Source organism: Anguilla anguilla, chromosome 1 (assembly GCF_013347855.1).
Source record: "Anguilla anguilla isolate fAngAng1 chromosome 1, fAngAng1.pri, whole genome shotgun sequence".
NCBI lineage: Eukaryota > Metazoa > Chordata > Actinopteri > Anguilliformes > Anguillidae > Anguilla > Anguilla anguilla.
Window position 1 is genome coordinate 59,070,101 of NC_049201.1, and position 27,749 is coordinate 59,097,849.

Below are 27,749 nucleotides of genomic sequence, written 5' to 3' on the forward strand. Positions count from 1 at the left end.
AAGCATAAGCCAAAAATATAAATTCGACGAATAGTATGAATATTCAGTATATCACAACTCAGTTCATGTCCCATGGCAAACTTTTTTCGCACAGAGCAGGCTGTATTATTTTTGTGGATACGTGTAGGCAATGCAGTATTTTAATGGTGGACATATGAAACATCCTATATATAATGCTTTTTGACCAAGGTATATAGTACATGTCATATACTGTAAATCCTTTTATTTATAACATGTATTTATCCATACAGGCAGGTCTTCACAGACCTTAAGGTAATGTTCAGTATATTCACTTTCATAACTGGTCTTAATACAATAATAATTGAAATCCCATGTCAGATACATCCAAGTATACTGTTCATTAATATTGCATGAAATAGACTGCTCAGAACCACTGTTATGAATTATATACTAATCTAATAAATTAATTTATTAATGAATGTTGGGCATTCATCCCAATAAACAGTTAAATGAAATGTAAATATCCCTGTCTAATAAACATGATTGGCATGGCAGACACATTAAAAAACATTTCCAGTATTTTGAGTATAGACTTATAATAACATTGCTTTTGCACATAAAGGCAACCAGATTCAGTGAGCTACGGCAGGCCCTTGTTGGTGTTAATAGTAAAAAATAAAAATAAAAAAACACTGACAGCTCAAAATCCCAGATGGTGTCTTATTGAGCAGTCGTTTTCCTCACTGTGTACCAGACACATTTAATGGCCAATAAACCCTAAGGTCTCTGCATTTTTTCATCTGTACCCCATACACACAAACATGACCTTGGGCAGGTATTCTCTCAGTGACGCATTGATGTCCGTCTATCACATCGACACACTTTTAGCTTTCATTTTGTGCCTTTGTTGGTACCTTTACATTTTCACAAGAAAAGCAGTAACCAGAACTTGCTGTAAATTGAATAAAGACAACATTAACTAAAAAGTATTAATAAATTACCTTCAGTTCAGATGTTGTTGAAGAAAGAGAAACACTTTACTCATAGTAACAGCACATCTTTGTGGGTTAGATTAAATCTAACTAACTGTTTGTATTGCATTTTATGAAACCAGAACAAATGACTGTTTACATGAGAAATGTTAAAGGAATTGAAAAAAATAACACAGTAATGCCACTTAAACTAATGATTGCTTATTGAAAATCCTTAAAGAATGATTATCCACCGCATTTTGCATAACACTCATTTTTTATGTCTGGTCTGCTGTCAGACTTCTATTGTTTGATCATTGTATAAGAATACAACTTAGTCAACAGAACTGAGTTTGACCATTTATGCAAAAGACAATATTTCTTATCTCTCATAGTGTATACAGAATTTATTTGCCTAAATTGTTACAGTAATTAAACCAATTTGGTTACCATTCAAGAAAAGTGAGCAAAATAAACAAAAAAGTGAATTTATACTTTCGTAGTTTTGTAGCCATGTATTTATTTTGTAGAATTTTCATTTTATTCCAAGACAACATTCATTGATGATGTTAAATATACAACCTTAATTCAACACTAAGCAAGTATTTTATTTCCACAATACAACATTTATTCTTTTGATGCTACCTCCAAACACCAAAGATGTACAGTTTATATGAATAGTAAAAAATCAGTTCAGGCTTAAATTCTTCACACAAAATAAGGAAGAAGTACTGTAACACTGAGACTGAATAGCCCCAACTCTATGTTAAATATCTCTGCTTAAATGAGGAAGGTAAAACATCAGAATAGCACTTTTTAGGACTCATTCATCCTTGAAACACAAACAGTTTACTGAGAGTATGGAAGCAAGTGGATTCACTAGTGATCCATAGGCCTCCCTGTCATTCCAACAGTCTTGGATGAAAGAATAAAGATGATTCATAATGGAATTATGATTTTCGGATTCAGTGTTACCATGTACCTCACCTATTACCTCAGAAAGGAAGTCTCACCGTTAACCAAGGGTGAGGATAGGCCCACTTAACTGACATGCCAGCATCTGTGTAAACAGAGCAGAGCCATGCATGTTTATAACGCATAGCAACCCAGTTTCATGTGCAGTACAATCATTTTCTGTAGTCAGCACAGGACATTAGCAGCACAGTACAGTACCCAAGAATGACATATAGTCCTAAACCACAGAGATTCGTTATTAATTATTGTTAGTTATTATAACAACCTGCATGTGGGACTATGACATGTCTCAACTCTTTTATCAAGACGTTTAACATAACTATTCTAATTCTTTGGGTCATTTAAGTATTATTCAATAATAATAATAATAATAATAATCAAGTATAATTAATATTATTATTATTACACACACACACACATACGCATGCATGCAAGCACACATTTTCCACCACTCACATACATGCATACACACATTCACAGAATTACACACACATTCTCACCGCACGCACATTTCCAACCACTCTCACATTTATACACAAACTGTCATGTGCACGCAACCCCAACATCATTCTTCATTTCCTAAGTGCATTTCACTCCCAGAAGATAGTTCAGAAAGCCAATTTACAAAAGCTATATGTACAAGGAGGATTAAGCATGGAAGACCTGCTCTCTCCCAGTGGGCCTGAGTGTAGTGTGGAAGTCACAGGCATTCACTCATAGCCATTCTGTGGAGTGTAGGTCACAGACGCAGAGAGGATGTGATTGGCTGCTCTGTACGGAGTATGAATGTGAGAGGGAGGTGCTGCCTCCCCTGGGAAATGGCTGAATGGATGCTGAGCACTGAAGGGGCGGGGCTCCTTTCTCTGCCTCTGAAAGGAAGTGGTGCTCTTAAACCTACTTGTGTACTCTGGAGATTATGCATTCTGACCTCTGTGCCAGGAAAGGTCCTGAACCCATATCCTGCTGGCGGCTGCACAGGCGACTGGAAGTGAGAGTGTGGCACACGGGCTCTCTGGAGGCTCCCAGCTTTGTGCTGGGCTGGAGGGGTGTTCCGTGCTCATCCCGATGGAAAGAGGACTGTGCACCAGGTCTGGGGTGGTGAGAGGATGTATGTGTTTCAGTTCCCATGCCACATAGATGCATGGCTGTGCCCAGCTAGCACAACATTCGCACAGCACTTTGGTGTGATGTTGCAGCTGTGCACCAACTTACTTCAACGCAGCATGAATATTTGCACAGCACAGTGTGGGAGGTGGGTGGTATGTCCACCCGCATGACAACAGATTGCTCCAGCTTTACATGGATCAGATAAGGCTCTGCTTGAATATGTGCCTGACTGAGTTTTCTGCATGCATGCCTAAGTATGCACATGTGAGCACATGGATGTGTGTGTGTGTGTATGTGTGTGTGATTTTGTCATCACTAGCACAAAAATTGAATTGATATCTAAAACATTACTAATGACTTTTTAATGAAATGTTGCAGCCATAAACATTATTATGGATTGCTCTGACAAAGCATAGATTTTTGACTCAAAAGTACTATCAAAATAACAGCAAATAAATATATTCTCTCCATAATGAATATAAACCAATTTTAGAGTGTTTTGGTCACACCAGAGTACATTATACTACCTATGGGCTTGAAAGGCAGCAAAGGCATTTGGTACTTTATCTGCAAGCGTATGAATCTGCTTTTGTGCTCCTGTGGGTGTGCATTTTATCTCTGTTCTTCCAACTGGGAACATTCCAACCTTCGTTGTGGCAATATTGAATCACTGCACAACAGAGACACATGAAATGCTTTTCCTTGAATTTTCACAAGCCAGTAATTATAGCATTTCAGTCTTCAGAGAATCAACCTCCTGCTTCCTATACCGAGGGTATAATCTTCATCAACACCATTTTCTCTACATTTCTGCCCCATTATATCATGACATGAGCACATTTCACAGCAGGCTGTCAGACACCTGTCATCCTATATTGTATGAGAGGTCACTCTGTGCATCATCCTTTTCCCAGTGTTACTGAAGTGCTTCATACCCACAAACAGATCACTCTATCCCTTGGTCAGTGTGGTTAATGAGATTTAATGTCCTTTGGCCTCTTGTATTGATCGGGGGAAGGAAACAAATAGATAGCTTGCTCATTTGAAAGTGTAGTAAAACAGCACAAGTGAACAGTTTTGTGTTGTGAGTGAGATAAACAAATTGCAAATCAACACCAAGCAAAATGTGACAATGGAATTCATTTAGTTTCTTTTCCCCTCCAACTCAGCGTGAGGCCTATGCTTTTGTTATGGTACTGAACAATCAATATGAAAAATGGTAATATGGTGGTCCCCCCCACAGCAATGGCAACAGCAATGTTAAAAGGAAAAACAAAGAACTCAGGTATGTCTGTGCTCAGATACTGAATTGGATTGCGGAAACATTCTCCTCTATATTCCCGATTTAAACAGTTCTGCATTCCATAAGAAAATAAAACATTCACTGCCATAACAATAATACCTAGCAATGAAATGCTTTGAGATTGCAACATTGTTTGGCCTGCATGTCGAGAAGGAGGCTTAAGAATGCCATCTGATCACCTTTAAGAGAAACCTACATTAAACATTGCAGATTTGCTGAATAGAAAAGAACAATGCTGTAATATGATTCCCTGTAACATCCAATGTTAATTTTCGGAGCAGGGATTTGCTGCATCATATGCAGCTGCAATAGCAATTTTAAAAAAAATTACAATCATAAGAACAATGACGTCAACAACAACGACAACAACAATAATAATAATAATGCACATTTAGCTGTCATTATATGAAACTGCAACACACAGACAATTAAGAATCAAAATAATAATATTTCCAAAACACTGTAGCTATGGAGTGTTTTGACATTTGTGCATCCTACCAAAAAAAAAAAAAAAAACACCACATATATAAATTTCATGTACCCCTTAAAAAATGAAATACTCTTCAACAATATATTAATATATTAAGCTACAACATTTACACTGAAAGTCATAGCTAACAAAGATGTCATAATACCACATATTAGAATAATATATGTTATTAATAAAGACAAAAATGCTGAACATCTCCAAATAAAAATCAAACCTAAATAAGATTTTAAAAGATTCAAAAGAAGTTTAATGACTAAGTATCATTCTCTGTATCCTTTTCAATAGTATATTATTTACAAAATTAAGTGATCTCTGATATGCATCAGGCATTTCTATATGTCATATTCAACATATCAATAGCCTTTTTCATGTTGATCTGCAGAATATGAAAATACATGATAATGAAAATAAATTGAAGATAAAAACTAACATAAATGAAAGCCAATCATTTAGCAAACTGGTCAAAACTTGTCTAGTTATACATTTCTACACATATAAATGTCCAGTGTTAACTCTTTATAGATAACATTTGTTCCCATATACCAGAATTAATACTGTTCGAGTTGAAGTAACACTGGACATTTTACCATGCAGCTACCTTGAAACAATTCAGCATCGTTAGGATGAGTTCTAGTGCATAACAGTTCCACTTTTTATTTAGCATATGGTGATATATTTGTTTAAATTGCATTGCATCACTGATTATGTAAAATGTGAAACTTAATAAACAGGGCAAGACAGACCATTAAGTATTCTAGATAATTCAGATAATTTTACACAAACTGTGAGTAATCATTGTGAGTAAATATGGACACACACATAATAAAAAACAAATCAATCGCTCTTTTAAGCAAATGCTCAGTTAACACAATTCAAATGTACATGAATCAATGTACATGAATAAAACTTTAAATGAAGGTTACTGTTATTGTGAGTTCTATGTCTTTTAAACGTATACACAATTGCAAGGTCTTCTTCTCTACCAACTGTTCCACAATCAAAATGGTCGTAAAAGTATTATTTTCTTCAGAAAGCAATACACAGGACAGGTGATGTGACTACTACATTTAAAAAAGCATTGATGTACTCATGTCATATAAGACAATGTCAGTCAAATGGAATATAAAGCAAAACTCATTGATGTACTCATAGAATTACAGTCAAAATAACAGTACTTATATTCATAAAAATTGTATAGGATTTATATGAATTAAAAAAATGAATAGATTTTAACAACTTGGTATTGGCAGTTTTTGAGTGTTACGATCCGTGTTCCCATTCTGTATGTGTCCTGTATGTAGTCAGTTGTATCCTAAAAAATTCAAAGCTAAACCTACAGCAAAGAAACATGGGTGGCATATCTTTTAAAAATACTCAATCTTAAATGCACTGCACAAAATGATTTTGTCCTTGCTTTCTCATGAATTATCTAAACATAGCCAATTAGCAATGGAGTTCAGTGTTCACAAGCACACAGTAACTGCATTTGTACAGGGAAAACATACTCTTCTAATAATCACTATTCAATGTAAAATATTATTAACTGTGCTTGCCATCTTAAATGCTTGATGATTTTATATTTTTTGTAATGTGAAATAGAGATTAGACATTTTCAGTTTCCTGTCTGTGAAAAGAAAGCACCCTTTATTCCTGTTGTCAATTATCAATATTCTTTTCTATTGCCTATTACTACTTTTTGGACATGGCTAACAAACTGGAAGGAATTCAGCTTAATCTAAGTAATCAATTAATGATTACTGATAATGACATATGTCTTTATATGTATATGTATTTTCCTCATCACTAGCACACATGTATACATGCATTATTCAGATTCAGCAGTAGATGATCACCACATATAAAGCAGTTTAAAAATCTATTATTTTAATGGACAGCTGACATTGTTGTTGTGAATGCTATTGTTAACATAAAGAATGCACCTGGCATCTGATGACAGAAAATCTCTGCAGAGAGTCCGTCACACTGTAATGTTGTACTCACAACAGTACCAGTCACATTTTTGGTTCCTATTGTCTGTTGGACATTTTATTAAATCCAAATAAACAATTTAATATTTAGAGGTTACCCATGCTCATAACCTCTGAATGAATTATGTCAATCACATGAATGTCATAGAAAGCTGCAATCTTTGAAAATTATGGCACTCAGCAATAAAGACCTGAATTATCTAATCAAACAAAGAGGGAGTCATCACAGAAAATAACCAAGACATGAAAGTATATATTTTTAAAAATAAGCGGTTATGGTTACAAACATTTCAAAAACAGGTCACACTGACCGTGCTTGTGATGGTTTTTCTGGTTTCTGCTCTTGATTAGAAAGTAACAGCAAAGCAGAGAACAGCCCACATGCCACTCAAATGTGTAACTGTGTGCACAATGCTTTGGGAAATGGGTCAGAATACGTGTATACAGTTGGATTAAATAATTAGACCAGTTCAGTCTGGCCAAAATGGTGGAGGGAAAAAACTGCTTGCATGTTGTCCTTCCATGTTCTTTTATGAGTAAAAGAACAAATCAACTCCAATGAAAGAATCAGTGTGAAGTCAGACTGGAACAATCACCCTCTCTACAAGCAGGTATAATAGTCAAAGCACAGCTCAGTGAATTGAACCCTTGAAATGAACATTTGACGAGGTGTCATATACAGTACGAACTGGAGCTCTGGTACTGTGGACCTCAGAACCTTTTATTTCCAATGGAGAAAAAAAACATTCCTTTTTACATCATTTTGTGAATCTGAAAACAGAGCATTTTTTATTCACTGTGCACAGTTATTGTTTCAGTGTAACAAACTAAGACTTACTGTTCAGAGAGGAATATTTTAGCAATAGGTACTTTCAACATTTCAGACTACACAGACGTAACCAATGGATTATTTTATTGAATGCTAATTTGCTCTCTGCTCTAATTTATTCTTGTTTGACTGACTGTTTGGTTGTAATGAACACCTGAGGGTTTATTGGAGATAATTTTATAAGAAACATATCAAAACGGCATCAGTGCAATCTTTTTTGATTTCAGTTACATATAAAAATAATAATTGCTCTTTGACTGAATCACATTGATTGAATCAATAAATGATGATGCCATTGTGCGCAGGGTTGTGTCATATGTCAATTCTAAGGTGAAGGGTGGGCTTTGTAAAACCTCGAGTGATCAATGTCTATTGTTCACATTGTATTTCATGACTGTGGTCATGAAAAGTTGCTATTATAGAAAATGAAAGTATCAACCTGCCAGATTAATGCAGTTTGGATTAAAACAATAGTAACAGTAAAATATCTTGTTTGAAACCAAAATTACATATCTGCTGGAATGTCACACATTTTGCATTTCAATTTTATTTCATCAAAATTGTGCATTATTTTCCCCACTTGTAGATTATTTGAACATCAGTGCAAAGCCACGTGCCATACTTTCTTTTATTAAAAATGCATTAGCAAACTAATTTCCCTCCTCTAATTAAACCTGTTTAGCATACCGTAGGCCTTTATTTATTTTTATTCATTCCTCTTTAAATCAACCAACTAAAATTGTGTCAGAACCATATTTATATATTTATGAAAATATTTATTTAAATAATTACAGTTTATAATTGCAAATACATTTTTACATAATAAGAATGAAAATAGACCATCATTGTATCTGGAAATATTTCCACCATTTTGTCTCAGGGCTGTTTGTGGGCAGATTAGAAACAATTGAGATTCAAAAGTACGTCTGAACAGTTGTCTTAATCTCTTTAAGGGACAATGAGGATATCCATTATCTATGTAAAGCTGTATTCAACTGCACATTTCTACCAGATACATAGCTCCATTACCTTCTAATTTAACAGAGACTGATTTGGTCATATAGCCAACACTGTTCTGTGTATTAACTTTTACAATTAATAGGATGATTGGGAATGTTCTGAGTAAAGCCTTTATTTGCTTCAAATTGAAAATATCTTGCACCATCTCACAATCAAAATACATGAATAATATTCATATTCCAAATGCTCAGTCATATTCATAAGAAAATACAACATTAGAATATAAGTTATCTTTAAGCTGATTTGGGGAAATACATTTTTAAATGGTAAATGGACTGCATTTATATAGCGCTTTTATCCAAAGCGCTTTACAATTGATGCCTCTCATTCGCCAGAGCAGTTAGGGGTTAGGGGTTAGGTGTCTTGCTCAAGGACACTTCGACATGCCCAGGGCGGGGTTTTGAACCGGCAACCCTCCGACTGCCAGACAATCGGTCTTACCTCCTGAGCTATATCGCCCCTATAAATGCAGTTTCAAAAAAATAAGAATTGATTTTTCTCACCCTTTAGTGGATCATACCGTTAAATATGAACATAAATGTCAGCTATGCAACAGCTATCATTGATCTAAGAACAGCTTTATGAATGAATGTTGAATTATTACAATATTACTCTGTATAACATTATGTGATATGAGGGGAAAATATAAATGAAAATATTGTTTCATTCCTCCTTCAGCTCTGGAACTGAACTGAGTTTTTTCCTCAGAAAGGTTAAAGACGTAATTCTACAGCTGAGGGGATTAGGTGCAGAGGATTTTCAGAAGGTAAGGAGGACTGCAGCAGAAAGCCTTGTAATGAACCATATGCAAACGTGTATCAGGAAGACACTTTCTAATGTGCAGACTTGTTTTTTGTGTAAAATGATTCACAGATCCATTTTAGAATTAATGAACTGGCCTTTTTGCTTTTCTCAAACTAGTCAAGAATATATCTTTTTAGTGGCTTGAGCTCAGAATTTCCCCTCCCCCATGCACATTTTTTTGTTTTAATATGCTTATATATTCAGATCATGCAGCATCAAGAAATCATTTTTTCATGTCCTGGTTAGTAGGCAAGGTGGAGAGGTAATGTGGGGAACAAAGACAGTGGACAACTGAGATTGGACAATGCATGTAGTATATTTTCAAGGCATCACATAGCAGCAGCCTTAATGCTTAGTACTCATGTGCACGCAAACACACAAATGCACATGCGCGTGCGCGCACGCACACACACACACACACACACACACACACAGACAATCAACGATAAATCGAATCATGAGTGGAAGGTGAAAAGAGTCTAATATTAACAGAAAACAAAAATAATAATTTTCCCATTTTCTGGAAAAAGGGTACTGCGAGGTGTGAAGAGGAGAGAAGTCTAATCACATCATGCAGGGTCCATGGTATCTATTTACCCCAAACTGAAAGAGGGGCCAGCACTTAAGTACATCCCTGCTGAGTGGAGTGAAAAGCATGAACAAATCAAAGACACAACTCATCTGTTTATATTTTTTTCTGGACAATGAGAAACCTACTCTTTGTATGGCGTCTCTCCCCCTCGTATGAAAAATGCAGACGCCCTTCTCCCCTCCTTCCCCCAACACACTCCTCTCCTCCTGTCTTCCCCTGCTATGGAAATAATTAACACCTTTCACTGCTTAAGTCGTTTTTTTTTTTTTTTGTTTTGAAAAGCCGGTGCTGTTTATGGGTCTTTTTGAAAGGTTGTGTCTCAGACAGGGAGGTGCCCTCTCCTCCTGCACTGCCTCTTTTTTCAGAGAGCCCGGAGCTCGGTCTGTGAGCTGCAGTAAGGCTATATCTCGCCGTGGCTCGAGATGGAGGTGTCTGCGCTCCATAAACACTCTCAGCCATCCGGCACTCCCATCCACAGAGGAACACAAAGAGCCGCAGGGGAGGATGGAGCGAAAACAGGGAGACTGGAAATGGGACCACAATGATCTCCTTACAAACGTACTGCCAAAACACGGGGACTGGAAATAATGTAGACATGGGGTGTACCTATTAACATTCTGTCTGTTTTTTCAAATGGGCAGAAAAGGAATTGCATACAGCTCTCTCATACCATATAGTGTGAAACAAATGTATAGACAGACATACAGCAGACAGACAGATAGAATGTTGAATGCTTTTTCTGTACTGACTGGAACTGTATGTGAAAGTGCGTGCAGGCATGTATGAGACAATATCTCTCTGTGCTTGAATGCTGTGTAGGAGTTTTTCTTTGTATGCTGTATGTACTACATGTGTGTGGAAAATGTGTGTGCGTGTGTGTGTGTGTGTGTGTGTGTGTGTGTCTGTACACGCACGAGTGTGTAACAGTGCGGTAGCAGTATCAGAGCAGTGTGAGTATGTATAAGAGCAGTCACAGTATAATTTTCTTGTGACTGATAGTGGTGGACCAGAACTTAAATAATGGTTAGGGACTGGCCTTGCAACTCTGAGGTTGTACATTTGATTCCCAGGTGAGGTACTGAACCAGAATTGCTTCAGTATTTATCTCGCTGTATTAATGGGTTGTATGTACAAACAATGGAAGCTGTATGCATTGCGCTGGATCCTTTCCTAAATGCCCAAAATGTAATGTAGCCCCAGTGAAGTCATAGCTAACTACATTTATTTTCAGTTCATTTTTACATCAGTAAATATGAAAAGTTATGGAAATGGACTGCAGTTTTAGTCTGTTGCACAGAATGCCCATCTGAACAGAGTCTGTCTGCAGCTTTACCACACCATCTTGTTTTCCCTTCTCAGAAACTACTGCAGCAACCTGACATTGCAAGTATTTATCTATTTAAGGAAGAAAATGGCTACTGAAACCGCTGCATAGTGAGTTCAGTGTTTTATCCATCATTTGTCAATATTAAATTGCCTCTCTAGGGTAGGCATTTCGCATCATAAAAATACAAACTTCACAAAATGCATGTACAGACCTTTGAAAGATTCAACAAAGCTGCCATTTATAATTTTTATTATTTCTATGTCCTTTTTGGCACTATGAATATACTGCCATATTTTAAATTTTAAACCTAATTTGAAACCATTGTAGCTCTGTTTCTTTTTAAATATGAAAGACAAACAGTATCACAGTTTCTCCTAACATGTCGTTCAAATATATTTGTTTTCTGCAAAGATCAACAATCAGTGTGCGTATTGCAGAAAGCGAAGTCATATAATCAAAGGTCTAAAACAGAAAACTGAGAAATCCATAGAGTATATATCCAGGTTATTACTTTTCTGTTGAACCCTATACACTTAATATAAACCTTCATTACTCAGATATCAAGCTGTCACCAGGAGTCAACCAATAAGGATCACAAAGTGCACAATTCTTTCAAGTACCAAATATTTCCTTCAGCCATTGGAGTAAATTGTAGCTTATTGTCATTTTGTTTCGTCAATCAACATTACATTTCAAATCAAATTCACATATATGAAATAAACATTTTTTCACCTCATCACATTTCATCTTATTTACATAGCAGATCAGTTTAAATGAACACAGTATTCATTTATGATTTATCATGTTTATTATATAAGTCTATGGGACTGCAGCTCTGTCAATAAATCATTAATCCAATGTAAATGAATTGCCAGGAGTCAAAGACGGCGCTCACCTCAGTCAGGATCAGAAGCCGACAGTCCCTTCTCACCGAGGAGAACCATGGCAACCTTGTCAGGCCACAGACCCACAGACAGGCCCACTCACTCTTGGACTTGAGGTGTGCTCCAAAGTCACCACGCCACTAGGGATACACCTCAAAAACACACATAGAAAGAAAAAAGTAAAAAGAAAATATCTAATTTAAAGCTGTGTTCAGAGAAAGGATGCTCAGTGTGTCTGGTTATTTAGAGTGCCAGTGAACCGGGGCTGTTTCCCACTCTGTGATCCTCAGCTCAAGGCAGATGGGTTAGGGAGGTTTTGGGTGGGTGAGGGGGTGACGGGGGGCACCCTGCACCCCGATATTTTAAGCCCACTTTCCATGCTTTTATTTAGAAACAATCCACGGGACGGCCAGGGCCCTGGGAGCTGGGAGCGCAGCTCAGCGGGGACCATTATCCATGGTTTGGTGGCTAACTTGAAAGGAGTTCCATAGCTTCAGAGTTCAAGAAAAAAAAAAGAAGAAATAAAGAAGAAAAAAACGACCATGGATTTTTTTCTCCTTTCTAGTATCCGTTTCATCAACGGCTTCTTTAGAGTCGGCTGTGTGCAATTACGAGGAAACACCTCTTTCAGACAGTCTCCAATAAAAGCAGCCAGCTTTATTGCTCTCTTCTCTAATAAACACAAACATAGAGACATACAGTATTAAATGAGCTGATAAAGTGTTATAATTAAAGGTGCACTTTACCGAAGGACATAAGCAGGGTTGTAATAATAATATAAAAAAACATAATAGATGTTTAATGCAATAAAGCATTATTATTTCTATGATTACTATATGGATACAATGCCCAGATCAAGATGTTTCATGGTGTATGTTGCAGTAACAAAATGTTAATAGCAGTAATCAAGGCTATAGGAAACCACATAGCAAAAGCAATGCTAGTCCAAGTGTAATACACAAAACCATTCAATTGATAGCTCCCACTGCCAGGGAAAGTAGCGAAACAGCCAGATTTAAATTGTATGTCTAAATGGATCGATATCTCTTGAAAGTCACAAGTTATTTAAAGATATTTCTAATATTTATTTTATCAAAACAAACATTTAAATACTGCTTTCTCATATCAGAAATTAAGCTCTGATGTTCCTTCAGTGTGTATTGGCCATGGCCAAAATGCCGAGCGGAACTGCAGCCTGGAGCTGGCTGATGGTAGAGCATTTAAACACAAGCCTAACTCACCATGACGCTCACCCAATTACAGATAAACACATTACGCATTGTAGAGTGTACTCTGCTATATGTATTCATGCCAGAATTAATTTAAATATTACAACTGCACATGGAAATTTATTGAAAATACTAACAAGCATTACTACTGGCCATTACATTGAAAATACTAATTAATTAACACCAACTGTCAGTTGTATTCCATTTGTAGGTGGTATATTATGTTAAAAGTAACCTGGGCAACAGTATTCCTCTTGAAGAGAGGACAGAGCTATTTTAATGTTTTAATTTGAAGCCATGCAACATAATTTAAACACAAACTTGTTTTGCTTGTTCAGCTCAACCATTAAAGGAAAATATATGGTTTGTGCAAAATATGAAAGCCAAGCATTCACACACAAATTAGTATTGTATGGAAAAAATGAACAATTTAAAGCAACAGACTGTTTAAAGCAGTTCCAACTGTAGACAGTTTTTCTCAAAAATACGACAATTACACCACAGCTTTGACATTCAGTACAGAATACCTTGAGAAAGATTTTATGTGCTGCAAATACAATGGTGTTAAAAACAAGAAACAAGTATGGCAGCAATGAGAAATAGAGTATTGATTTCTGATTTGTGTCCTTTGTCCTTTTCTCTGTCTGCATGAGTGTGTGTGTGTGTGTGTGTGTGTGTGAGTGCATGCATGAGTATGTTTATATGCATTTAATAATAAAAAAAGATTATTAATGCTATTTCTTCATTATTTATTATGTTCAGACACCACCCCTCACTAAAAAAAGGTTAAAATGCTAAAACAGATTAATCTCTCATTCACCATAAAGTAAACCCCAAAAAATCAAATACATTGTTGTACTAAAAAGTATTTTTCATTGGTCCAGTGAGGGACAACAAGGCTTTTGCATTCATTCCAGGGTTCATAAAGACTCACATTCCCACAGATCCTGGAAGCTGCAGTGGCAGTGCTGGCATGCATGTTTTCTGGAGTAGGGTGGACTCTCATTTATTTCAGCTGTCAGCTTTTCTCCCCACACATGGAGTTTCCACAAGTCTTTACAATGGATCAGATCTTTAGATTATTACATTTACTGCAAATTTCATGATTAGCTGGCCCATTTTCATCCTCAACCACAGCTCAGAAGTCTTTTAATTTTAGAGACTTTAGCATTTTTGTGTTAATTTTATGTGAATTGTGACTGCAGGGCATTTTTGCTGATTTGTGTATTGTTTGTGGTGCTACGGAGAGGAGATGAAAATGTAGATTGCAAACTGCATAATTGTTAGGAATTACAATGCATAATTGTTGGAAGGGTATTTATTTTGGCCTAATTATGTTTCATTGGAGGGTGAGGTGATTTGAAAGGAGTTGACAGTTGTTGAGGCTTTGTTTCGCAAACTACAATAAATATCAATTAACATATGATTCAAAATGAGGCACTGAGATGCACACCTTGCAAAAAAACCCCCAAAAAAAACAGATTCTAAGAACCGAGATTTGTTCTATGATATGTTATCAACACCTAATCCAGTGCTGACCATATCAGCCCACAATATGGTCCATAACCAGTCATTGTGTCATCAAATGCAAATTAGTTTTATTTTGGGATTATCCCTGTTCTTTGCTCAAGAGAGACTCCTCTGGTCGATCGGGTGCCTGCAGTCTATTTGTGCCACATAGTATACTAATTTGACATGATAACTGTGCAGCTCAGCTGGTGGACTGTAGGGTGAAAAGTTGTGTTGGTTGGCGCATTGGAGGGAAGTCTCCTGAACAGATGGAGGATGGTGCAGGGGTATTCAAAAAAATTGGGAGCAAATTAAACACCAAGGATGAAATTTGGCAAAAAAAGAAAAAACATGAACAAGCTGTTGAGAGAGCTGATGTTTTAGTGCAACTCAAATTCACAATATAATTGTCTCTTTTTTACACTTTATTTAGATTATGAAGCTTTGCCAATGACAATCAGGACTGTCAAGGATCAAAATGTTTGACTGTTTATGTGTGACCAGGGTCATTTATGAAATGTACATTTCAAGATCTTTCAACCTCGTTGCTATGTGATCATAAAAGATGTTGATGTATATACAGTATGTTCCTTTGGCAATCATTAGTCCATTCTGGAAGGAATTACTTTTTCATCTTGCTGGCTGGCTCATATCAGTCACATTTTATGACAAAAAGGTATAGCAATGCTAACTGTGGAACAATTAAAATCACTGAATAATTATGATTGACATATAGTGGCACAGTATTTGTACACCCAGAAAGCCTTTGTACTTCAGTGAAAATATCCATAAAATACAGATTCTTGTAAAAATAAAAGCAACATAATTTTATTGACCTTTGTCAATAAAGCCACAAAATGGAAAATGAGTCATTGTTCTGTCATTTCTTGAGGCTTCGGCATTACGTTTGTGAAAAAGTATAAGTCTAAACTGGAGGAAATGAATAGTGATTGGAATGTGTCAGGAATGTATCAGTTAAAAAGTTAAATGCAATAAAATGTAAACTTGTTATTGATTGTAAACTCAATACATCCATTAATCAATCCATTATATACCCATAAGGTAAATATCCAAATATACCCACACACACCCATTAAATAACTGTCAATAATTATAAAATAATCCGTAACATTCATTGCAGTGCCTATCCTGACTAGATATGACATACTGCACAAAAATTAATTTAGGACACACAATGCAAAAAAACGTGATAAACTTGAGAAACACTGTCTGAAACACCTGCTTTATGATAAGTTTTGTAAAAAAAATAAAATAAATAAAAATAGAAAATCGATTTCAACAGAGTTTCAGTAATTAATAATGAATTAATATGACCTTATAAATGGTTCCTAATAAAACTCGGATTTTCTAGGTTCTAGGTATAGCACACAAGGAATTAGTGACCACTGCTGTTTTGCTGAATAAAAGAAACCTGCAAGCTTCATTCATTCCCATATGTGTGAAATAAATACATGATGTTCCTTGACAATTATCAGAATACTGTACTAGTGGGTATTGGATGAAAACTTACTTAGCCTTGGAGATAAGCTAGAAAAGAAAAAAAAAACCTTCAAGCTGCTTTTTTGAATTATAATTTCCCATAAATTACAAAGATTAACCATCTCCTTCCCTCCACCTCCAACTCCCAAACTTTTCTACACATGGACACAAGATACTGGCTCATTGGCTGATGAGCACACAGTGTGTTAATCGTTTGTTGTTTTTTAATTTTGTGTCTCAGTGACTTGTTTATTTTTAAGTCTGCAGCAAAATAGTGCAGTTCAGCTCCTGTGTGGCTTTGCATATCTTCACTCTCTGGCCCCTCGCACAGCAGGGGGACCCAATTACACCGCTAATTAAACCTCAGCGGTGGAAAAGAAGGACTAATTGGCTTCTCAGTGAGGAGGAGCTCGCTCACGCTTTCTCTCTCTCTCTCTCTCTCTCTCTCTCTCTCTAAAGCAGAGAGAGGCATGACTTTGTGAGAGGCTTTACAACAAACAAGTAGAAACTAGGCTGCTTAGGACATTTATCCCCATCCTGCGAGCATCCGGTCTTGTGTCTTGACAGAGGAGAGTATTTAGAGATAATGCAACAATCACATCTCCTCTTATCTTCTGAAAATTACATTTCAAATTTCTCACTTATCTGGGGGACAGCTGTTGAGAAGTGCAGATGATGGTCGGCATCTCATTTGTTTTACTGGTTGTTTTCCTGTTTCCCCTCGTCCCCGAGGCCTGATAAGGCCATATGTTGTGGGCAGTAGGGGCTGGGGGACGCTGGGGGACAGATGACATTTGTGTGCAGGTTTGCAGAGACTCCCCGCTGAGTGCTCAGTAGCCAGTAACCTTAAAGAGATTCACTTCATCCATGCTCCAGGAGCTCCAGCTTAGACACACAGAAACAAACACATATACTCACATCCCCAACACACACAGGCACACACACACAAACACCCACACACACACACACACCCTTAGGCATGAACACACTTACATGCAGACATACCTATTGGAGGTATGCTTTTGTGACTGAACACTTTGAAATAGGTTTATAATATAGTCTGATATGTATACATGTATTTAATTATTTCTGTGACTGAGAAACTTGAAAGCTTGAAATCCCATTTAAATCATGTACATTAAGAATGAACTGAGTAGAGAATATTGCCTGGCAAAATGAAAAATGGCAATGCTTTTTACATTCTTTGAACATTGATTGTCTTTTCCCCCCTATGTGCTCTCTGTATAAACCTAGATGGGCTGAATGGCCTGTTCTTGTCACTGTACATAAATTCTGATAGACTTATGCTCAATATTCATTTTTTTGTGTGCGTCACAAATTGTTGTGTCAGATTGTTTCATATGAAATGGCAATGGAAATGTGGCATTATGTTTTGGGGCTGCCAATGTCCAGCTCTATAGAGGAGGGACTAGAAAAATCCTAGTTACTTCACCTCCGTGTGTTTATTGTGAAAGGATCTCAATAATATCTTCATCACTCTTGCATATCAACACTTCAGTTCTTGTACTGAGCTTTAATTCTTTCCAAAAATTGAATGATTTGATTTAAAATCCTAATATGATGCCACTCAAAACATCTCATAAAACAAGTTCAGTGCTTTTATCGTAAACTTGACCTTATTACTGGCACACAAAGTTTTAAAAAAAAATTAATGCACGTCATTGTAATATTATGGCTTCAGAATGTTAATGAAGAAAAGATTATACTACATGACAGATGGTTACTTCAGCTATTAAATCAATTTTTATGCTACTGTTCATGCTTTAAGTATTCTTACTGAAACATGAAGAAGAAAAAAACGTTTTTGAAAAAGTGTTTTTTATACTGTATATGTCCAGATTGAGTAATGTTTGTCTTACAATGACTCATTTTCATGAATAATTACGTATATTGAGTACTCCTATCATACAAATACTTTTCATGACAATTCCCACAAATTAATTTTTTAATATTTCATATCATAGTAACAAAAGACCAATGAAGCCAGTCAGTATCATAGTTTATCTTGTTAATTTTTCATCTTAAATTTATACTAGTTATTTTGGAAACAATTGTGTTCCTAAATGTCTAGTTTGGTTATTCTTAAGAATATGACATGTACATAATGTGCTTACAGATCATTTTACTTGTATAATTAACAAATAGGCAAAATATATGACATGTTCTATGAGGTAATTTAAAAAGATTTAAAAACTTCTGTTTTTGACAAGCCTATAAAATGCCATGCTGCAATGCTTTCCATTGAAAAATTTGAGAAAGGAAGTCATTTGGTGGAAAATTGCTCTATTTTCCCTGTTTTCCCAGCTCAGTGCTAACCCCAGCCTAATAAAATGCCTTTCTTACAATGAAGCATGATTACAGAGATAATCAGAAAGCCTGATGATGCATATTGAATGGCTGAACACAGATCTGGAACCAAATAAGCCTCAAGCAGCACAGCAAAAAGTATTCAGATTCACGTAAGTAGTGACTACCTCATTTGCACCTGTCTTCCAGTGGATTCTGGAATGGGCTCTAAACAATTCTGATGCACCAAAAGTTCATATATAGATCATGCTGAATGTTGTGTAGTGTATTTAATGAGAACTTCGCCATAAGATATGTATCAGGACTCTTGAGGTAGCTGACTTCCTAAATCTTCTACCAATGTTGGGGACATTCACACATTATTTTCTTTTTGACTGAAGTGCATAATAGCACAGCCCCACAGAGAATCAGAAGGCCGCTAGCATTGGCTAACAGCTAGCATTCTACAATCTTACATTGTTAAAAAACTGACATACTAACTGAACTCTAGGCCCCTTGGCTCAGGAAGACTGGATTGGGTCCTATAGACCATAATTCACCATATAATTAATAGGTACCATAATTGTTCAGTCAGCTCAAATGCAACCATTGAACACCTGAAATATGCTAAAACCAAGATTAAGAACTGTACACAATGACTTTTTCAGAAATGACTTTACCTCCAGGCTACAGTATATCACAGCACCCTGTCATGCAACTGTTCCATTTTTCATCACAGCTCTTTGGGGTGTACGTGTACTTAATTGCTGGGAAATAATCAAACCCAAACCCATATATATTAGTCTGGGATAAATATATTAATAATTATCTTTAACTGCACATGGAATTAATTTTTATTGGGACCGTATTCTGCATAAAAAGCATATTCCAAATACAGACAATCAAATTGTAGTACTCTGTGAAGATTCTGCCCTTTAACAAGTTTTTGAAGCATGAGAAGTCCTGTAGACCCATATTCCCAAAGGAAAAATGGGCAGAGTGAATATGAAAAAAATGACAACGTGCACAAGAACAAGACCCTCCCCCCCAGAAAGTCTGCAACAGAAAATTTGATAAGTAAAAAACAAAAAATTACAAAAAAAAATTACAAAAAAAAAACAAAATTACGTTAATTATGTTGAATGCAACTGCACAGATAACAGATTATTGGAAATGACACATACTGTATCCCCCTTAGTCTAGGAAGAATGTTCACACCTTGATTTGTTTGACACATGAGATTTAGAAGAGGTGTAAGTACTCTGCAGCACACCCTTACTGTACAGTATCTCAGGGTTCAGTCTGCCTTCTGTGCTCATGGAGCACCCTGGAAAGGGTAGTCAGAGTTCCACGCTGTCATTGAATCTCTCTCGTGCTCTGACAGGCTTGTCTCTCCTCTCTCATACATGTGTAAACACTAATAATAGAAGCACAGACTGGGACAGGAAACTGCATAGCTACTGTTGAGAATATAGATTGATATGTTATATGTGATAACATTTTTCATCCTTACAAATGTAACAGTTTAGATTATGAATTTTAAAATGTATACATAGGGGATTTAACACTTATGCTTGCCTTAAAATGAAATATTTTGCCAACAAAACTGTTCTGTGAACACACTGGATACCTTTGTGGACATGTATTTGTAATGTTTGATTAAATCTTTCTGGGTATTTTTTTTTTCATATGCTCCTTATGGGGAAATCAAGTCCAAGAGATATTTTTTATTAACAGTCTTGATCAAACCAATGTTGAAATGTGGAGTCCACTATATTTCTAAACAATTGTAGGTTATCTTATGACATATCTTATCTTATCTTCCAGAATACTCCTCTGCATAAGGGGTCAGGTGCTATGGTTCTCAAAGTGTTTTAAAATAATTAATAAAAAATTGGCAAATGTAGGGAATGGCATATAATAGCACAACATAGACCCTCTGACCTGTCTACTGCAAGTGCTTTAGGAAAAAGAGGAAAAAAATAAAATAAAAATAACTAGAAACTCTCAAAATGGAGTTTATTAAAAAAATTATTTTATCTGTTTATACTGCAGGTAAGACTTATGAGAGGGAGAGAGAGAGAGAGAGAGAAAGAGAGCCTTTTGACTATTTCTTGAAAGGTTCACATACCATTTTCAGATTGCATTGATGGGCAATGCACAGTGGGCACAATTATGCTGCACTCTGGAGGACAGTGCTCAGTGACAGTGAAAAAGGGAAGATGCTACGGGTGCTAACGTGCTTAAGTACTGCTGATGTTCACCTGAAGCAACCATTTGCCCGATTCATCAGCAGTCATACTGCAGAGTGAGCACAGCCATTTTGGAATCAGGCTTTTACCTTGCAAGTTGGAGAAAACTAACTAATCTCACTTCTTGTGACCTCCATTTACACATTCAGCATGGGTCTGGAGAAACGACATTTGTTTCCAATAAAAAATTATAGTGTTTTAGTGGAGTTAACCCCCTTTCCCCCCTGTTTAAAATTAGCATTAGATGTCGGTGTTGAATTTAAATTGCCACTGGAGATTTTTAAGAATGTAAAAAATTATATGAAAGAAATTATGCAGTGTTGATAAAGGTATGAATAGAGGTTATCATGTCACATTGTCTAGTTTTGGCCAGTTCATTATACCGTTCTCATACTGCCTCCCATGTCCATATGCATATGTGATATATGCACATATATGTGTATGTGATATCCATATACACACATGCATTTTGTGATTTTTGCAGGAAATAGAAAATCTCAGGAAACAAGGCTTTCAGTCCCCTGGTGTTTGCAGTCACAGCTTAACCAATCCAGACCTCAGCTGCAAAGCATGGCACGGGTGGGGTTGGATTTGAATGAGGCGCATGTTGACAAATAAAGAAGGACTTTAGGGTTTTAATTTTGGAAGGGGACTCGTGTGTGTTTTTGCTCTGCTGAAAATATGAGGATTTCTGCAGTATTGATTCTGCAGTCTCCAACCCCCACCTCAGCCTGCCCCCCTGCTCCACTGCCCCATACCCCCTGCTATGACTAGAGTAACACCAGAGAGCTGCAGGCAAAGAAGGGGGGGGGGGGTGGCAGACAGAGAAACAGAGATGGTGTGAGATGGATAGCAGAGGAGGGGGAAGAAGAAAGAAAAATAACAGAGAATTTGTTGGTATGTGAGAGAAAGATAAAGTGTGTGTGAGAGAATGCAAAAGATAGAAAGAAAGTGGGAGGGAAGAGGAGAAAAAGGGAAACAATGAAAGATTTTTGAATCCGTTGTAATCAAATTTCTGAACTTTCCCTTGAATGCTTGCCTGGCTTAAAAATCTGTTTCAAAAGCTTATTTGGCTAATATTCATATTACAATTTCTCTGTGAATGGTTCCAGCAATTATTATTCTATAATTATTATTATATTATTCATGCATGTAACATTGAAATGTTCAGAAACTAGGTATTCCAGCTATAGTATTGAGATCTACATTTTATTTTCAGATTATAAGCGAAAATAAGGTTGTCTCCAAATTCATGTATGATTCTAAAGCCCTTCACACTGAACACATTGTTTCCACAAAATACAAATGGAAAACTGGCATAAAATCCAAGTGCAATTGTTGACATAGTTTTCATTGTAGAATGTGGTCTACAATGTGTACATGCGACTTTAGAAATATTATGTTATGTAGCTCACAACGATAATAAATTAAGTGGATAATTCAATAAATACAGCACAGAAACAATGCAGCTATTGTTATCATGTATGATAGTTATGTGCAGGGAGATAATATATAAAGCATATTAATTTTCTAAAATAGCTCTACCAATTTTGTTATTTAGTTTTAGATTTTCTATTATGTTGTTGTAATGATCCTTTTCATATTTTACTTTTCCGGCAGTTTATATTACTAATTGCTCTTGACATATTCTATTTTGGATTTTGAATTATTTTCATGATCCTCGAACTGTGTAATTGAGCTCTGGAATGTTGAAGCTAATGTACAAAATATATACACACAGAAACACACACACACACACACACACACACACACACACACCTTATTTTCTGTAATTAGATCTGATCCAGACTCTAAATTGGGTTGTTTAATGTAGTCTATGGATATGATTAACAAATTTGTTAGAAAAATATTTTGCCCTTAAACATTATAATTGAGTGTGTACTATTCAATATTAGCTCGTTCAACAGATGAGCTAATAGAAAAAAAATAAAAATGGAAACACTTTTATTTCTCTAATTATTACCCCCTCATTCCAGAGCAAGTATCTATATTTTGATTTAAAAAAACAATAGCAAAAAAAAAAAAAAAAAAAAAAACTTTTTCAACAACAACAGAAGAATTAAGTGTCCAATGAATTTATATGCTAAATATGGCATAATTCTGGTGTGGAAAGCAAGGTCTTTTCCCTGAGGGAGTGCTCTAAACTGCAAATATCTTGTGGCAAAGTCACAGCTTCTACAGTAACACACTGTGGACGGTGCCAAGACGCAAATTGTATCATCATATATTTTAGTCAGTTATGTAACATGCGATATCTACAGTGACCCTCTTCTCACCAAAGAAAGGAACACAATGCAACACGATGTAATACTATTAAAACAGAAATGCTGAAAATAGTGAGAACAAGAGCACTCTCCCAGTGTGGTGTAGTGAGTATAAAACTACAGGTTGCAGGTTCAAAACCCAGATGGAGACACTGCCATCATGGTGCTTAGCCTGAACTGATTCAGTTTATGCGAAAAGATAAATGTAAAATGTAATCTGGGTCAATTACCCTGAATAAGGGTGTCCATGAAGAAAAAACTAATGTGAAAGAGGTGCTGTGATCAGTATGCTTGTTAAACTATTTGCTATAGAAGCCTGTATTCATGAAACATAAAAAGTCCACTTTTAATGAGACAGTTTGAATTAAGACATATAAATATGTTTTAAGAGGCAAGTTGCAATGTCTTTGAGATGGAGTTTATTCTTAAATACTTAAGAAGTATAAATGTATACAGACAAAAAAGGCTATGTATGTGTGGCAATATTAGTTGAATATATGTATCATCTTCATAAATTAATACTTATGAAGAAATACTGAATTTCATAGCAATACATTTGTAACCTATGCTGTAGAGCAGTGGTTCTCAACTCGGGCCAGAAAGGGCCGGTGTGGGTGCAGGCTTTTGTTCCAACCAAGCAGTTACACACCTGATTCTACTAATCAAGGTCCTTAGTAAAGACTCCAAAGGTTGATTAGTAGAATCAGGTGTGTAACTGCTTGGTTGGAACAAAAGCCTGCACCCACACCGGCCCTTTCTGGCCCGAGTTGAGAACCACTGCTCTAGAGAATGTGTTATTACTGGAATAACAACTTTGAACCACAAACTATGAATGTGTTTGACAAAAGTACAAGATTGATAGAATTCAATGATTTTAAAAAATCAGTTTGTGTGACATACATAAAAATGCTTAAAATAACATTTGACTATTTAAAGGTATAATTTGCTATTATGCACTTACTATTTTGGTCTAACACTGACAGTTACAACCTGACAAAAAGTAATCCAGGAAGAATATACATTTCAGGAAAAGACAAAAATATGCAATACGGAAAATGAAAAACAAACCATGTATTGAGGTCATTCATTAAGTATACCATATGTGGCAAAATAACAATTTTTCTATCATTACACTCATTTAACATTTTAAAATGTAGGGGTTAAAAAATGGCTATTTACAAAACTGTTCTTTGCAAGATACTCTTGTATAAGAGGCTCATGCTCCTTGTTTGATTTGCAGTAATACTTATTCTGTCCATGCATTATTCAACAGATATATTATTAAAACTTTTCACAGCATCATTGAAATGCTTTTACACAGAATAATTTTCCTTTTTGAAGTTTTGCTTTATATATTGTATATAAAAACATGAATTTATTTACACTTTTGGATTCTTTCCAGATTAAAAAGTACTTGCCTATTTTACTTTGAAATATTCTTTGTATTTAGAAGAATTTCCAAGAATTGTATTTTAACCATTTTTATAAATTATTGTGTGTATGGACTCTGCTCCCAAAATGGGGCATTTAAGAAGGACCTAAATGCATGGGAATAGGTTCAGGGACCAGAAACCTAAATTAAAAGTATTAATTTCATAGATCCCAATGCATCATATTCTCATGAGTCTGTAAAACGGCCCAATTAATTTTTTTTGATGCAAATACAAAGGAAATCATAGAATTTTTTCTGCATGTACCTCATTTACCATTGGAACTGGAAAGTTTCATTGATGCAAATATTCCATACTGAACAGAAGAAGATGAAGAAGTCACACACTGGGGAAAGTGCAGGTATGTAACAGCATCCTGTGGTCACACAAGTTTAAAGTGCAATGAAAACCTCTGTTAAAACAAATATAAAAATAAAAATATATCTGGCCTTCTGTTTTCATCAATCAACATCTGGTTTTTGAACTGAATTGATATGACTGTTGTTTGTAGGTGATTGTAATCCCACTCCTCTTGTGCAGCCATGCACAATTCAGACCTAAACTAAACCATGAAAAAGACAACAAGCCACCGTCACAGCTGGGAACAAAAAGAGGTAAATAAGTGGTAAAAATGACCCGAAGGGCCACCGTAATGAGACACTGTACAGCCTCAGAGTGTCAGACCCAAGGCACGGTTTGCTCGCTGTGTGTATTATATGTGCATGGGAGGGAGGGAAGAGACACAGTTGTGTATCAGTCCGCTCCCCTGCACTCCAGTCAGACAGCGCTGATCCAAAGCTGGCTCATCGCTCTACGCTGTGATAATCATTTTGCATTTACAGTTTTCATTTTTCTTTTTGGAATTATCGGCTGGCGTTACATAATTACAGGCGCTCAAATGAGCTGTATCCGCACAGAAACAAACGTCGCAGCTCATACGACATGCTTGTTTGTGACAGAGAAAGCTCACCTGTGCCACGATCATACGCCAATAGAGAGATATGGATGTTGCGCTTTATTTATAAAGAGAGTGCAGCTGTCCTCCGAGTGTGGAAATCGTAAGAGCGGCTCTCAAATCAAGTTATCCGCACCAATACTAATGTTCCCTGTAAAATGCTTTCTCAAAGACAAAAGATTTGATGAGTGGAAGGTTATTATGGGTTATTGTCACGATTACTGCGCACATATAATAATGATTTCATACCTGCTTGTACCTGATATAATTGCAATAATTTACTTATATCCAGAGTTACCTCTGCCCTCCTCTCTCTTTCTATTCTTTGGTCTCTAATATACTCCATGATAGTAGTCTAACTGTGACAAGCAAGCCTGACCCTACTGGCCGCACAATTCAGAAGACCATAGAAGGCCATGCATTATATATATATATATATATATATATATATATATATATATATATAGCATCAGATGTACACTTCCAACATACCTAGTGTAGACTCCCTCCCTCATAGGTGAAATCAGGCACTTAATAGAATAAGGCCGAGTCCAAAGTCTCTGCGTCCACCTTCTCCTTCTGCTTCTGTCTTCCTGCTTCATCCAGAGTGCCAAGAACCTCTCTCCACCATGCAAGGTATTCAGGAAAGGCAAAAAGTGTCTCTTTACTGTCGCTCATCCCTGTACTGCTGAAAGCCTTGAAGATCCAGCTCTTCTTTCTAAATCTGTGGACTTGGAGCTTTGATGCCCCCCAGCTGAGCACAGTGTGGTGTCTAAACCAGAGAAAGAAAAACTCAGCTTTTTCCAGAAAGTGGGGGAGAAAAACCAAAGAAGGCCCAAACTTTGATAAAAGTAACATTTTCAAGCTCAGAATTTGTGGCCTAAAGCAGTACATGTAATCTTCTAAAATTCTTTAATCTTCTAAAAATAAAAAAAACACACTTTAATCTAGAGGTTTAGATTTTTTTTATTAACATTCTCTGTTCTGTAGTTGCAGGGTGGATGTTCCTTTGGTTGTGGGCTTGTAGGGTACATATTCCCCACAGTTATGCAGCCTCACTTATTGTGATTCTTGGATTTTGGAAAGGTAGACAGCCGTCTAAAACAATAGCTTTTATTTAAGATAAATCTCACTGAATATATGTTCACATGCAAAGCAGGTTTGCCCTTTAAATTCTCATTTCTCAGAAAGCATTACATTTTACTTGTAGCAAAAACGGAATGCAAGGAAAATATACCTGTAGGGTTTCTGAAAACCCAGTAACATACAGAAACTTGTAAAAGTGAAAATATTGGATGTAAACAAAACTTAAAAAGATATTATGCCTTTGAACCTTTTCATAAAAATGCAATTCATAGCATATCCTGAACAGTATAATACACAAATTGTCAAGGACACTACTCCCCAGGTCAATTTCAGAGATAAAATATAAACACAGAGGAACCAGTAATTTAAGGAAAACATTATTAATCTCACCTCTATCATGCATTTTAAGTCTGAAAAAGTGCTTTTTAATATTTATGACTAACAAGAGGCAACATACGTCACACCTGCGTCACATGCAGAATGAATTCATTCATGATGGCTGTGCATCGTTGTAAATTACGATGTGTTTTTTTTTAAATAGTAGGGATGACGGGGGAAGCTTTGAATATCCGTAAACTATTTTTGATCGATCTGAAAAGGTCTACACTTGTTTGAAGAAACTGTCATTGCAAAAAAAAAAAAAACACCTCGTTCACTTCAATGCTCTGATGGAGAATTACCATCTTAGACAAAAACCAACACTGCCATTGACGTTCGGCTGCTTTGGTTAGTGTGCGATGCCGGTGCTGCACGGGACCCAGTGAAAAACTAAACCAATAAGAACATAATGCACTTTGTAGAAAAGCCCTAATGTTATGCAAATTGCTTTTTTTTTTGCTGAAGGGGGCCCTGCGTATTTCTCTGGCTGCTGTGTTGATAACCCCCCTTTACGAGGGGATTAGGCAAATGCTGATGTTCTTCTTCTCCTTGGAAACCCGTCTTCAT

General features: G+C 36.2%; 1 long non-coding RNA gene across 1 annotated transcript; it reads right to left on the reverse strand.

The window, feature by feature from the left end:
* Positions 1-1,432: 1,432 nt before the first annotated feature.
* On the reverse strand, positions 1,433-26,459 carry LOC118222931. Its single transcript, XR_004764363.1, has 3 exons — positions 26,211-26,459; positions 12,263-12,403; positions 1,433-2,997 (listed from the first exon to the last, which is right to left on the reverse strand). It is a non-coding gene; the product is annotated as an uncharacterized LOC118222931 (long non-coding RNA).
* Between the last annotated feature and the right edge of the window lie 1,290 nt (positions 26,460-27,749).